At 39.1% G+C, this 13,993-nt stretch overlaps 1 protein-coding gene across 4 annotated transcripts in view; it reads left to right on the forward strand.

Moving 5' to 3' along the window:
- gfra4a (GDNF family receptor alpha 4a) overlaps positions 1-13,993 on the forward strand; it is a 253,425-nt gene that overhangs the window by 75,912 nt on the left and 163,520 nt on the right. The window contains exon 1 of one of the 4 annotated variants that reach the window (XM_044167859.1): positions 4,054-4,088. The exons of the other annotated variants lie outside the window; for them this stretch is intronic. The gene's annotated coding sequence lies outside the window, so the exon portion shown is untranslated. Of the gene's footprint in view, positions 1-4,053; positions 4,089-13,993 lie in introns of those variants that run through there. 4 annotated transcript variants of the gene reach the window in all.

The following is a 13,993-nucleotide window of genomic DNA, read 5'->3' on the forward strand; positions in this document are numbered from 1 at the left end:
TTATTTGGCCACATTTTGGCTTCTTCAGGATGGCTATATATATCCTGTCTTTGATGTCTGTCTGCAATCCACTTCTCCAGAATACAGTATGTGTGTGTTTTCCTTTAGTTTTTCATTGTGACCAGTTTAAACTAAGCAGGATGAGACCAAGTTGGACAATCTTGATGGGTTATTGATTAACATTTGTACTTCTATGTTCTGTAACTTCAAAATTCTGTCTTTAAAAAAACTCACTTTCTGGCCAGTGTTTTATGTTTGAACAAAAACTCTTGTGCACCTTCCAGTCCTCCCTCTTTAAACATCTACCCACAAAATCTACAACAAGGAAAGCACAAATATCCTGCCCTCTCCGGAAACTGCTTGGTGGCTAATACAATACTTGTGTAACACTATGCAGCTCCCAGCGTGTGTGTGTGTGTGTGTGTGTGTGTGTGTGTGTGTGTGTGTGTGTTTAAATGCATGTGTTTCCTCCAGGCCATAATGCAGTAAATTAGACTTTGTTCTTAGTCAACTTGCCGTGCTAAATAACTGCTAAATGTACTGTAAGTCAGCGTTTTTCAGACTCAGCAGCGGGCATTTTTGCTGAGAGGTCGCTGCTCTGGTTAGCTGTCAGAGACAGGCTGTTTCCTAGATTAGCTTTGATGTAAACCACTATTAGGCTGACTTCAAGTGGGCCCTGAAGGTAGGAATGGTTTTGCTTCCTGGGCACTACAACACTACTTTTTTGTTTGTTCATAAGTCTCAATAAACAACTGATTATTTCTCGCAACCAAAATGGGGGCTGTGCAACTGAATCTTAATAGAATTGGTGATATTGTTGTGAGATTCTTGGTGAGTAGCTAATTCAAGCTCAACAGGGCATCATATTATACAACAATATATTACAAATGTCCTGAGAACCGTCAGTATGAATAACACTGGCTTGGGACAGATGTAACGCTTCTGCTGTCAATTTGCCCACTAAAATTGGGCTCATTACAGCGTAATAGCCATCAAATCCACAGAGTAGTTAATATCCTTTTCATTGTGAAGTTGTGCAAATCCCTTTCTGTTTCACAGGCATGTCAAATGTGGCTTTAACAGGAGTAATGAAAGCAAAGCCCCCCTGCAAAATGCAATTATAGTGTGAATTATGTACAGTTAAACCCCTGTAATAATTCTTGAGTCAGTGGGACAATTATTGTATTTAATTTGTAGATACCATCACTGTAGATACGTCTTGATTTGACATTTTCAAAGTGATAGGATCATCAGGAGCTTTTTTATTCATCCAAAGGGAGCGAGCAAACGCCTGAGGGCGCCTCTCAGGAAAAAATAAAAGGTGCCATGATAAACCTTTGTATGATAGAGGTTCATGGAAGTTCAGTCAGAGTTCATGAAGCCTTTTACAAAAGGGTTTCTCAAATCTCCACAAGGATTACAATAGCAAGAACAACTCAAAGTGATTTTAGGTACTGTGCCACCAAATCTGCTTTTAAAGGTTAAGTCTGAGGGTCCTACTTGAATTGGACAGATGTTTTAGGAAGTTATTTAGCTTTTTATTTTAAAATTTCAGTATATATTTGTTGACAATAACAAAGATATAGAATATCACTAGCCTTATCCTACTTTTATGAACCTTGAATTGGACAGTTTTTGAAGCTTTTTATCTCTGGCTTGGATCACTGTAGATAGTCACTTAAAACTTTTTAGGTTTAATCAGTCAATGAAAAATAAAATCATGTGAAACAGTTTTTAAAATTACTATACAAACCCTCAGTCAGCTCTAGACTCTCTTAAAAACATTTGTTGGGTGTGTTTTTACTGCCTTGCAACTACAGGTACATATCTGATATACTTCTCTTAAAAAAGACGGTGTAGTCCCTCATTCGTCCAGGAGTGTTCCATCGTAGAAAAGGTTTCAGTCGTAGTCATCTGGACACTGTTTTCAGAATAAAGACGTTTCGGCTCCCACCCGGAAGTCATTCTCAATTGTGACAATGGTCTGAGAACTCAGAAATTTAAGCTACTCTGTGTTGCTTAAGCCCTGCCCTCAGGGAAGAGTCTTCCTGAGTGTCTGCTGTTTACCCTGCCTAGTTTCACCTGAAACTGACCTTCTTTTGTTTCCATGATGGCCCAGTAATCAGGCCTCTTATATATATTACCTAAATTGTTACTTACCAAATACTGGGGCTACAGTGTTATTCCCTTCTATCTACAATGTTCAGTGTTTTCAGAAAAACACTTGAACTGGAGGTTCTCACAGGTTATACATTTTTAATTTTCGGACCCTCCTGGGTCGGGTCTCTGTTCCTAGGAAATCTAATTTGAAGACGTCTAATTTGAACTTTCTAATACACTATTATACCCTCAAGAGTTCATGTTTCTCTTGTAGCATTTTGAGTTACATAATTTCTCTTGAAATATATTTGATTTAGCTTGACTCTATTTAAGAGTTCCTCAAAGCCATTTTGCTGTGTAAAGTATAGGGAACTATAAACGGTTGCTTGCACTTTCTACTTGTGAGGGACCCTGAAGTGCTCATTTACTCTGTTTGGATTTCAGAGTCCCCGATGAATGCCAAGATTTGAAAGTGTACAATCGCAATCTTAAGATCCCCTACAGGCTTTGCAAAGCCTTTTGACCTTGTGGAGCAGAAGTATGAGGCACAAGTTATGGCATATGTGTTTATTTCTTTGCTCTGAGCACTCGCTCCAGCCTGGCACGCAGAGATGTATTTGTGTAAAGGGCTCTTCTTTTGACTCACCCCAGCATGTGCCGTCAACTGTCTTTGCACTTTTTCGACCCACTGACCACACTTCAAACCATAAATTAATGGATAAACAAACACAGCAAATTTTCAAAGCAATAAAAATGAGAGTGCAAGGTTTGCTCTGGTTTCTTTATCATTATTTGCTTTAGAGACACATAAAGAAGCTCCACTGTGGTATCTGGGGGATGAAAGCGAAAAGGGGGCCACGATGTCCCTGGTCGCTCTCGACCTCACACTATCTCAATTAAGCTTTGGCACTTTATTCGCCTGCAGATTTGCATACTTTATGAAGTGCCCTCAGGAAGTGTTATTATACTTTATTAGGTTCAGAATTGGGGCCTTTGTGTGCGCTGCCTGATAACATAGTTTACATAAAACAAACTGATGGGACACTCCACTTTAATGTCTTCCATTGACTTTGAGCATCTGTGACTCATACAGGTCGTTGAAACTTTGATTGCCAAGAAAACTAAGTCACCTCTACTTCATGACAGAGAGGAGATTTTGTAAAGTCTGCAAAAGTCCATTTTGAAACCGCTTTGATCTGCAGTTTTAACTTTTTTGTTTTTTTGATGAATTCTTGTCTCTTTGTATTCTAATTTTTACTATCACAATATTACTGTTACATCACCATTTTGCTATTTACTGCTCTGAGAGGAGCCGGCAGTGCTTTTATTATTTGTATTTGCTGGCTTATTTTCATGCATCCAAGTACACCCTCCCAGTTGTGTTTTGACTTATTGTCCCGGGTGAAAATGCCAAAACACATCTTAATTTGGCTGGTTGTGTCGAGGGGCGCAGTGTTACGATTCCCCCACATCGTTGTTATTTACACAAGCTAACAAGGTTAGGACAGGATTTAGACTCCTGAATGTCATGGTGGTTTTAAAGAACCAGAATTTAATAAGCTCCCCTGTCAGGTTGGGTTGCAGCAGTGCATTAATATGCATGAATATGTATAAGCGTTTCTTCCTCACATTTAAAGGATTAACAGCAGAGTCTGTTACCTGTTTTAGAATTGCCAGAGGAGGAGTATTTTTGGCTCTACCAGGGGGAGAATTATTTATCATCATTATTATCATGTGCTGGGGGGCACGCCGTATTGAGCTAATGTCGATACTTAAGGCAAAACCGGCTGAAAATGCTGTACCTCTACGGCCTACTATAATTATTTGATTTCAATTTACATATTATGATAATTTGCGAGTCATATGGCGCTTTGCTCATTTATGGTTTTGAATTAATAGGCTCTGTCTGCATGGTTCGGGGTGGAGGTGTGTGTTCTTGACCCACTTCCAGGAGTCTGTGTCACTGGTGGTCCATTAAGCTGAGTCAGGTCTGCCCTCACCCCCCTCCCACACACACACACAGACTCTCCTTCCTCACTATCCCATTTATATGCCCTCATCATCCCCAAGCCAATATATTCCCATTTACTGTGGCTGACAGTGGGTATGAGACAGAGCTACAAATAGCACTGGGTCATTTAATGAGGGCAGAAGTTACCTGAAGGTGAGAACAGTGGGCCTGCTGCTAGGTTACTGGTTCGAATCCCTGGGAAGGTATAGTAGGGATCACATTTTCACATCTCTCAACAACTGAACACGTAATACACGCAGTAATTTTCTGCACAGGTCTAGAAAAAAGTCATTTAGGTCACTTAGGTTAGTTTTTAGGCAATTGTGATATACAGTATATTGTTTGACACTAGTGATACAACTGGAGATTATCATTCTTGATTAATTAATAGTTTTGTTTCAGATCAAGTTTAGTTTATAGCAAGTTAAAACATTTTTGCAAATTAAAAGTTTCCAGAGGCCATGGTGAGATCTTCAAATTGCTTGTTTTCCCAATCAACATCCCAAAACCCAGATATATTATATAAAGGGGAGAATATCAGCAAATCCACACATTGCAGATGCTGGAACCAATGACTTCAACAGTTATTCAATTATCAAATGTTTTGTTGATTAATTATCTTGTCTTAACTTGTCTAATAGTTTCAGCACATTGTTTCACAGGTACACTAATGCATTGTCTATGACCTTAAAACCTGTAACATGATTTTGCTATTTTGGCACCTCTTATGAGTATCAAGTTCTGATACTGAAATCTGATATATATCCAATATGGGCTGGGCGTTATCTCCAAAGAAAGAAAAAAGATCACATTGGATGTCAGTCAGTCATCCAAGACTGTAAAGATGTTGAGATGTGAAAAACATTACAGAATTGCATAGTACTCATAGTATCAGGAAACACGCAGTATGTGACTGTAATATACATAAAGTTTATGTACATAACATACTGCATTTATACTTGTTTTATAGGAATTAGGAGTAGGTTGGAAGGTGCTGGAATTCAATTTTGCCCGAGCAAATTGCTAAAGTGAAACTTGTAGTTATTTTATATTTAGATTTTTTTTTAAATAGATTTGTAATAACTACAATGGCCACAAATTTTATAGCTAACCTATGTAACTATGGTAACATGCTAAAACTAGTGCTGTGCAATAATACAATGTTATTGTTTTTCAACAGTGATATTGTATTATTGTTCAAGTTCACAGTGGGGCACGTTAGAAACCTCTACTGCTATGTTTGGATGAGTTTATGTAGTTACACCAACAGGCCTTTGATGTAGACGAATGTGTTCATCATTGCATGTACCGTAGGAAAAAAAGCACCATTTTAAAACGGATCATATGTCAGCATGGACCATTTTAGCATCTCAGGCATCAGTTATGTTTTATGCCTTGGGGTTAATGATACGTTACATGAATGTGGGTCATACGGCACATCTCGATATGAACAAGAACCTGCTACCATATCCTAATACGGATGTTTGGACATTTTTATGTTGACTGCTGTACCTGTTGAGCAAGCAGATTTTATTTCACCCTTGAGAATTCACATCAGACTCGAGTTGAAATTTAACTGATCTGTCATGTAGTACTAAAACTAAAGTTAATTAAGAGAATGAAAGGCATACAAAGCAAAACCTCAGAGGGCCGGGGCTGTGACAGAGAGGTTTGACATATCTCAAAAGCCTCGTCTGAAATCAAATGAGCAAGTCAGATTTTATGTGTACAGCTCACCTACTGTATCCACGCTCACAGAAGTGTCAGTACGAGTTTAAATCGATCTCACTGCCTTATGTCAGCCTGCAGTAGTTGGCCAAAGTTGCTGTTTTTGCTGATGGTCAAGCCTCTTTGATCGGGAGACATGATATGACTCAATGAGGCAGAGAGTAACCTGAGTCAGCTGAAAACAAAAACCCCACTGTCATAACAATAAGAGCAGGATGGAAAATTAAGCGTTTTAGCTGACCAAACCAGAGGAGAGACAGTGACTACAGCAATGATCACACATCGTGGATGAAATGCTCAGTGCGCCTAGGAGATCGAGTTTATTTCCCCCTTTGGCCTTAAATAGAAACATTATTGGTTTTGTCACATGTTAGCAAAATACATCAAACCTGGACACCTACGTGGTTAATGCATCTACTGTACTCACACTCTCATCATTACCAGCATGACCTAATAAGGATACAGCTTCAAATGTTCAATACGCAGCGCCATAAGCAGACATTTATGAGAGATACAAAAAGATCCATTGTATGCCCAGAGGCAATCGAAGGGAATCGAGGGATGAACCGAGTGTGTGAGATGGAGAGGAAGAATGAAAACAGAGCGAAAAGAGAGGGGTGGCTAAAGCGCCCGGAGGTCAACAACAAAAGCTTCACAAGTAAAAATAGAGACAGCTGTGCCTCAGGATATCAGCTAATGAGCAGGGAATGTCTTTCTTTTCAAGAATCCTAGAGCACGATATGACGACGAGGCTGAAGGGGTATACGGATGACAGTCTGTGGCAAGTGATTCTTCATTATCAAGAAAGGGGGGAAAAAAACAACAAGGGAAAATCAAATAATTTTGTAAATGAGGGGTTTCATGCCAAATGTCTGGAATGTATTTTGGGAATGTTTAGTTTCCTAAAATTCATCACTCATTACCTCAAAAAACTCAAATGATTCTATCATCAAAAGCAGTTTCTCAAGTTTGAGTAATGCCAGATGGGCTTCACTTCCGTGCCAGTAATGATTTTTGTAACCATACACTGCAAGTGGGGGGTGGTTATGTCGTCTAATTTTGTAATAACCCATCACTTTTCTTTAATGCATTGACAACAGCACAAGCAACAGACATTTAAACAATTTAATTTTGATTTTTGGGGTCACTGGACAGCAGTCCAGTTACATTAGCTCAAAGGATGAGGCTGGTGTAATTCTATATGTATATGTTTACTTCGTAAATCTTTAAAAACAAGTCACAAATATATAGTTTCATATTAAAAAGGCTCAGCAATTTCCTAAAACAGCTGGGCACTTTAGTTTTTAGAAAACGTTACTCAAGCTGGAGTAAGTAGTGCATTTGTTGGGGACTATTTTTAGCTGCAGATTAATACACATTAAGTGCTCTAGTTAGTATTTATGGCAGCAGGCCATTATATGTGGGACTGACTCAAAATAAACTACAGTGCCCTTCTTTATTGTAATGAAGGAATATGTCACCCAGTGCAACAGTGTGGCTCGTTGGTGTGTTTTTAATAGTTTTTGGACAACAATGGAGCTCTGTGTCACAGTGGAATAAGATACATCAGGCTTTGGCTACACAGCCAATACTTGTTAGGATGAATTCACTGTTGGTTTTGGCCTTTTCATGGGTTCAGAAAATATAGGATATTACCAGATTTGTACTTGAATCAATTAAAAAAAACTGCAACAAGAGCAGTTAGCTTACCTGCCAGTTATGTTTCATAATCATAGCTAGCAGCTACACTTGTTCTGTCTTCTCCTTATTTGCCCCCTTTATCAAGGAGAAACCACAGCATTACACACACTGAAGAATCGATTTTTGGAATTGTGAATCAATTCAGAATCATAGAAAAAGAGAGCCTTGATTCTCACATGAATCTTTTTCATGCATTCCTCAAATCAACATTCCTTATTTCAGTTTACAAGCCCGAACAAAAGATGGGAAGGTATGTCTTTATAAATATGATCTTTGTTTACACTGTTGCATTGTCGAGTTTTTCAAAATGGAATTCACTCTTTGACTGTATGCTCTAATAGCATTAGTAGAGATTAATTCTGTCGGTGTAACTGCTGTAATTAGGTAATTACATAGACGCAGTCATACAGATGCCGTTTATTTATACTGCAGATAACAGGTAACTGGCAGACGAGGTGAAGCTTGAAGAACAAGTTAGACTGTTTTTAAATTGTAATAGTAGTAATGATTCAATTTTTACTAGACGTCTGGGTGTGAAACCAGTTAGAGCGATATTGTTTTTGATAAAATAAATGGTAAAAATTAAGAGTGCTAATTCCACACTGGTAATTGTGTGATACGAGTGGTCGCTTGAGAATTATTGTTTGCACTCAGTAATAAAGGTCATTTAGAGAAGGTAAATAAGGTTATTTAGAGATACAGTACAGTGGGACCATTTCTCATATGTTCTTGGCAAATTGCTGCTCTTTGAAAGAAAAAGTAAACTTTATGAATTGTACTGTTGAGAAACTTGAGTGAACTGTTGTACACCACAGTGCAGGGCAGGAATTTCACCAGAGGCCACGACGGCCATGGCTGTTGAGCTCAGCCGGGAGAAACTATGAACTCAGCTAAAACGATGTGTTTAATTCAGATTCTATTCTCCATAGGAAACGATCCCATACATAAATCTTATATATGACAAAATATGTAAGCTACATACAGTGAATGTCTCTCAAATATATATGAATTACAAATAAATGTAACTTTTGATTAATTGTTACACTGTTAATTAAAAAGGCATTCATGTTTTTAGAAACTGATTTGTCTATTTAAGTGACTCAAAATCATGTTTTTTGGCCTTGATTCCCTGCCATGTGGCCATTGAGCCCTCAAATTAATTGCCCCACTGCAGGCCAAGTGACCTTGCTCCTGCCCCTAAATTTATGAAATTCCAGGCCTGCCGCAGTGACACCAGTTGTACCTTTGCTGCAGACTCCTTTGCATTGTTGCAAATGACTGTGTAAAACACCATTTGTCATGTGTCGGAACGTCATCCTCAGGGTAGGAATTAATAGCGTTAACACAATGGATTGATTGTCTTGTTGTTCAGCCTTTTGCACTCTGTTGTGTAACTAGGTGGGCTGCACACAATGCCACCAGTTCTCATAAATTCCTGGCTGAGGGTGAAAGCGAACGTTGACGAGGACCGAGCCTTTATCTGAGAATGATAAATCCCCCTCCACTGCCACACAGAGGATCACTCAGGAACCTTGAGCTGATTTATCGAGCTCAGAAAAACAGGGAGAGTGAGGAAGCTGTCCTCTAGCTGGATATCGCTGCCATTCTTCATTTGGGTGACGTTTCACTCAACCCTTGAAGAGACTCCCAGGGAATAGTGCTCTTTCTGTTTTTTAAGACAATTTTTATGGCATTTCTGCTTCATAAGATGGTGTTTAGAGACAAAACAGGAAAATGATAAGAGGAATGAGAGACATGACAGAGGGTCATGAGATGCATTCAAACTCATGACATTTCAAATACATTGTATTGTGTGTTTTGATTTTTGTTCTATTCTTGTTGATAACAGCATGTCATGTCAAAATATTTCCAGCACAACTCTTCAATAAATCTATAGCAGATGCCAGACTTTGGTTTAAGTCCCCAACACCAGCTCAAAATACCAGGGCCCCTGTGCAACTGTAGGCCCTCTGATTTATTGAAGGTTCCCCTAGCAATATAGCACCCCAGACAAAAGATGCGGCACACCAGCACTCAAAACAGCAAAATGTCTCTGTGAAATACATTAATTTCAATGGAATCTCTGTGCTAAGTAAACAGGGGAAAGGTAAATTTGCATGTTTTTTTTTTGTGTCTAGTTCAGCTTTGGTTCAAATTTGTGCCATGGACAAATACGCCCCTTCGTGACAACTGTGAGGGCGGCAAATTTTTTTATAACTTTATTACATTAAGACTTAAAGTTATGAGTGACAGATGGGTGCCCTCTCAGGTGGCTAGCCGCTAGGTGGTTTCATCAACCAGGCTTCATTCAGCCCACCTCAGCTCCTCCTCTTTGCCCATTTTTGGATTAGCTACACAGCTAACTGAGCTAACTAGCTAATGGAAGCTGCAGTTAGCAGCAGTTAGTGGTTACTTTAACAACAAGTAAAGCTATCTGTCTATCAGGAAATGTAAATCAGAGTTGAGGCAGAGCAGCCGGGGCATGTTTCGTGTGAACTCCATCCACAAGAATCCATTTTGCCTATTGTTGTGGCTCCTTCTTGTTGTTTTTGCACTTTAATTTGACATTGCAAGCTATTGTGACTGACTTGCACTAGCATGTTCCTGGTTTGCTAGCATGTTAGTGGTTAGCTCACCACCTACAATAGTTCACCAGCAAGCCCTGCAAGTAGTCAATATTTCATGAAGATGCATAGATGAATTTCATTGTGCCACTTTCTGGTGTGACCAGTCCTTAAGAATTAAACATCAAGTGCTTCTTTAAGATATAGATCAAGATATTTAATAATTCTAGAGGCAGAAATCCATCGTTGAAGCAGCAGAGAGACCAATTTCTGCTCCCACTGTAGCCCCAGTAAACCATGATGCAATGCAGCCACAAGAAATGTGAGGAAAAATTCTCGCTTTCAATTTTTCTCTATCGCTATCGCTTTCTCCGCCTCCACACGCAACCCACAGCTGAGCGAAACAAGTTCACATTCCTCTCTGGAGGCTGTCAGACTAAAGCAGGCGAGGCAGGTTGAAGGACACTGGGTACACCGCAAGACTTGACTACAACACTTCATCACAAAATCAGTGCCTCCCAGAAGACACTGAACATCACAGATCTAACAATGTAAGAGTACTCAAGGTCATATATTTCTTTTAAAGGCAGTGAAGTTTAGCAAAATTCTGCTCTGCACTCATTGAAACCTGGCTGCTGGACAGCACAGGCCATCTGCTACCAACCCAGACTCTTGACTAAATAATTAATTTTCTGTTGTATCACGGTCTGGGTGAATCCCTTTTCTTGGTTTGCTGGAAGATGTCCATTAAAACCGTTTTAACCATGGCCACGGAGAGTAATTTTAGTTTGATTGGACAGGGAGAACATTTTTTTTTTTTTTTAACGACAACTGCACAGTCTCATCACCATTGTAAATTAATACTTGTAGCTGGAAGGCTTTAGCTTCTGCTAATTGTTAGTCATGACAGTTTTTTTTTTCAGTTGACAAAGGCATTTCTAACAAATACTTTTCATTTAAATAACAGTTGTTATATTTTGATTCCCGCCAGGCGGTCATAGTACAGGCGGGATAATCCACTCCACACCGTATGGCTTGTTGTGGATTATCCCTTAATTTTAATCACTTTACACTTGCCTCAAAGTTGCTAAGCAACATGTGTAACCTTAGCAAAGTGCTAAAACATTAGCAGGCATGGCAAAGAAGTATACAATTGTCTTCCTTTTGCTCTATAACCTTTCAGTTCTGAGTTGAAAATATTCAACAAAAATATGTGAATGCTCTTATTTGAAATTAAAAAGCATTTACTCGTTTACTTTGTGTCAGGTTGTTTTTTCTTCTCCAGCTCATGCAGTCTGCAATCTGCTAACACACCGCTTGTACATTTTATAGTACTCTCACAAAATTTTTTGAAAGTTGATTATAGTGTGTTCACATCATGTTGGATAAACAGTAGCGATGGAAAGATATCCATGGATACTCATTACAAGCAGTGATGCCATTGGACATCAACAGATTATTTATATTACTAATATTGAGTGTAATATACCCACTGAATGAATAATAATCTACTGTGGAGCATACATTTTATCGGCACAGTTGGACTTAATTTACCAAATAAACAAATTTAGGGTTTAGATAAAATCCTCTAACACATGTAGTTTTACTGTATGTTGTGATGTAATACATTTTCTGGGACATCACAACTGTTTATTGATAAAATAACCAGACAGAAATGTCCATTTTTTGCTTCCAGTGAATAAAATACCTGACAAATCAAAGTACATAATCTCATTACGCAAAACACATGAAAAAATCCAATATTGCCATAAATAGTTGTGCTCAGTCATTTGCAGTTTTTTCAACAATAGTCTCCACCAATTTAACATTGCACTCCTGTAACATTGTTGGACTACAACGGTATAATTCAATTAAATTTTTTATTTATATAGCGGCAATTCCTAACAGAAGTTATCTCATTGTACTTTTCCTATAGAGCAGGTCTAGAACTTACTCTTTATAATAATTACAGAGACCCAACAAATCCCACCATGAGCAATCATTTGGTGACAGTGGCAAGGAAAACTTCCTTTAAGAGGCAGAAACCTTGGACAGTACCAGACTCAATGATGGCCGTGTTAGGTTTTGAGAGAGACCGGGGGGAGTAGAATAGTAATTGTAGTGTTAATATTAATAAATTAGTAATAATAGGAATGACAGCTATAGGAAAAATAATGTCAGTATTAGTAACAGAGCCAATAACAACAACTGTAGTAGCAGTTGTCGGGCAGGAACACGGGGGCAGCAGGTGGCCCACAATCACAGATCCAGTCTCTGCAGCTCCTGAGGCAGAAGTACCTGCTGAAAGCGACACAAGGAGAGAGGAGAGAAACGAGAAATAGAGAAGATGTTGAGTTAGTAACATGCAGTAATGGGATAAAAATGCATACAGATGGAGAGAAAGAGAGAGGAAAGAGGTGCATCATGGGAAGTCTCTCGGCAGTCTAGGCCTATATCAGCATAATTAAGGGATGGTTCAGGACTCACCAAGCCAGCCCTAACTATAAGCTTTATCAAAGAGGAAAGTCTTAAGCCTACTCTTTAATGTGGAGATGGCGTCTGCCTCCCGAACCCAAACTGGCATCTGATTCTACAGAAGAGGAGCTTGATAGCTGAAGGCTCTGGCTCCCATTCTACTTTTGGAGACTCTAGGAACCACAAGTAACCCTGCATCCTGGGAGTGCAGCATTCTAGTCTGATAATATGGTATTATGAGATCTTTAAGATATAATGGTGCCAGACCATTAAGAGCTTTATAGGTGAGAAGGATTTTATAAATGGTTTAAGCGATATGGCAAAATCTATTTAGGGTCACATACACTGACATCACTGGCCCTTGAGTTCTATCTTTCCAATACATGCATCACCCATCTGCCACTAGCTACATCAGCTGCCAGTCATGTAGCAGTGTTGCTAGTTGTCCTGCCAATCACTACAGCACCAGTGGTGCCACAACCAGCAATCATCTGTCTCAAAGTGGCCTTTGGACACTAGCAGAATGATGTGGATACAAGCAGTATGACGGCAGTGAACTGGTGAAATGGATGGATACATGGACAAATAGATGGATTTGGATTCATTTCATCATCCAAACCTCAACTATTGTATTTCAGTTATCCTTGTAGTAATCACGCCTTTTTATAGGTTATTTCATTATTCATATATTAATTGAGGCTACGAACAAGTCCGCTATTTTTAATGCTAAGCCACTGGTGTGTATTTGAATTCCCTTTTCACTTGTGTCCCTGAATCATCTAGGTTATACCCCTGGGTGATCTGTACTGAGCCAAGGTAGTGATATGAGCTCTGAAGTTAGGGAACAATAGATTGATTTCATGTTTTCACTGCTCTGTACAGTGTAGCCCTGTCTCATTTCATCAGAATAAAGTGTTGGAGGGTAGGTGAGATGGTGAGCTTTTTTGAGCCACATACAATTTTCCTGCTGTCATAAAAGCAACCACGTAGCAGTTATTATACAGTAAATTAAGTGTTGAGTGAGTTTTTTTGGCTCAGGGACCTGCTATAAAATCTATTGGGTAATCTAAAATATAGTTCCTACAGCAGGTGCTAATGGAAAAATGAGCATTCTTTGAAAATCATACTTTTTCTAGATGTGTGGTTTTTGCCCGACAATACCAATTTACCCAATTTCAGCCACACATCTTTTCTGATGTATTTAGTGGCTGGTTGAGCAAGATGAGGAATGGGGAGAGACGGGCAACATGAGGCACCTCATGTGGAGTTTCATTTTGTGGCGTTTAAATTGAATCTACCTGCATCATTGGGTCAAGCTGGAGCGTCCAGGCATGCCTCAGGATGACCTTCAGGGCTAAACATATCTGACACCTTAATGGTCCAGGCAGACTGGGATGTTTGTTTAGTCTCTATA

This window comes from Siniperca chuatsi, linkage group LG15 (assembly GCF_020085105.1).
Source record: "Siniperca chuatsi isolate FFG_IHB_CAS linkage group LG15, ASM2008510v1, whole genome shotgun sequence".
In the NCBI taxonomy this organism is placed as follows: domain Eukaryota; kingdom Metazoa; phylum Chordata; class Actinopteri; order Centrarchiformes; family Sinipercidae; genus Siniperca; species Siniperca chuatsi.